The sequence below is a fragment of the Electrona antarctica genome (genome assembly GCF_951216825.1).
Source record: "Electrona antarctica genome assembly, chromosome: 1".
Classification (NCBI taxonomy): Eukaryota; Metazoa; Chordata; class Actinopteri; order Myctophiformes; family Myctophidae; genus Electrona; species Electrona antarctica.
This window is the reverse complement of record NC_136806.1, coordinates 6,614,374-6,616,162: the sequence shown is the minus strand read 5'-3', so window position 1 is coordinate 6,616,162 and position 1,789 is coordinate 6,614,374.

Below are 1,789 nucleotides of genomic sequence, written 5' to 3'. Positions count from 1 at the left end.
AGACTGGTGTACAAAAGAGTTCTTTAGCCTGTTATTTCTTATATTTCGGGACTCTAAACCGCCTCATGGAGGGGAACGGTTGATATTACTATCCAGTTTCAACCACTGCCTCGAGGCAACAACCACCTGGCTCAGAGAGAGAGAGAGAGAGAGAGAGAGAGAGAGAGAGAGAGGGACACAGAGAGGGACACACAGAGAGAGAGAGAGAGAGAGAGAGAGAGAGAGAGAGAGACAAGGTGATTCATCATGGCCGTGGTGGAAACAACCAACAGAGTGAATGTAATATGATGCATTGCTTCGTTCTCCTGAATATTTGCTCGTCTCACCCATAGGAGGCCTTAGATATGTTTCACCAGTTTCAATTGAAACGGGCCTCCACCCTCAGGGGGGGCCTCCCCACAGGGGGGGCCTCCAAGCTCCAACTGAACGTCAGGCGTCAGTCAACCCCCCGCCACTCTTGGCCCTCTCTCCATCTATCTCACTCACTGCCTTGCTCTCTCCCACAATGTTAAAGGGGAAACCACCCATTTTCAACATTTTACTATGTCATTAATGTACCTTAGAGCTGTTGTGTGGAAATAATAAAAAAGTCTCCCCATTTTGTGTTTCCTAGAACTGTAATTATGAAAAAAATCATTAACATGGAAACGCATCTTGATGACATCATCAAGATGTGTTTCACTATGTTAATGATTTTTGAGTGGTGCAAACCACTCCAACAACTGGCTTTGTTAGTACCCGTGTGCCTGTACGGGTGAGCATGGTTGCTATGGTTAGTATGGTCACTGACATTACGTCAGACCACAGCTGATCAGGCTATAAAGACCTTGCACCACTCAGTTCACACGGGTGTGATTTTTTTCAGACCTCTAGTTCTAGGAAACACAGAATGGGAGAACTTTTTTATTATTTCCACACAACAGCTCTAAGGTACATTAATGATGTTGAAAATGAGTGGAATGCCCCTTTAAGTTACACCTATTTTATGTTAATAACCTGCAGGGTAAAATGTGCAGCATTGGGAGGTAAAGGGGAGACACTTTAATTGTGAAGTTATACGGGGTATACAGGGTATACGGGGGCCTCATATTTGGTCTTGAAACGGGCCTCCAGATTCCTAAGGCCGCCCCTGGTCTCACCTGAGATGCTCCTGGCTGAGCGGAGCGCAGAGCCACGCAGCGGAAATATGGTGGCGAAATGGAACACCTGCTGGGACGTTCGTCGTTATGTTGTTCAGCCTCTGTTCCTAAAAGAATGCATCACCAAATGTATCATGTATTATGTGTGTTGACAGTTTTGTCAACACATAAAAAACTGGACTAAAATGTTACGGATCGAGGGACTATAGTGGAGAAGACAAGTGATTTGATGCTTGGTTGCATGGCTGAAAATAGCAGATCTATACAAGCTCACAATGTGTCGCATAGAGCGACGCGGTGTGCACTTGTAGATCAGCTATTTTCAGCCATGCAACCAAGTGTGTAACATCTGTGCAGATGTACCAGACATACCATTTGAACAACAGTATAGTGAACAACAGTAGTGAACAACAGTATAGTGAACAACAGTAGTGAACAACAGTATAGTGAACAACAGTAGTGAACAACAGTAGTGAACAACAGTAGTAGTGAACAACAGTAGTGAACAACAGTAGTGAACAACAGTAGTAGTGAACAACAGTAGTGAACAACAGTAGTGAACAACAGTAGTGAACAACAGTAGTGAACAACAGTAGTAGTGAACAACAGTAGTGAACAACAGTAGTAGTGAACAACAGTAGTAGTGAACA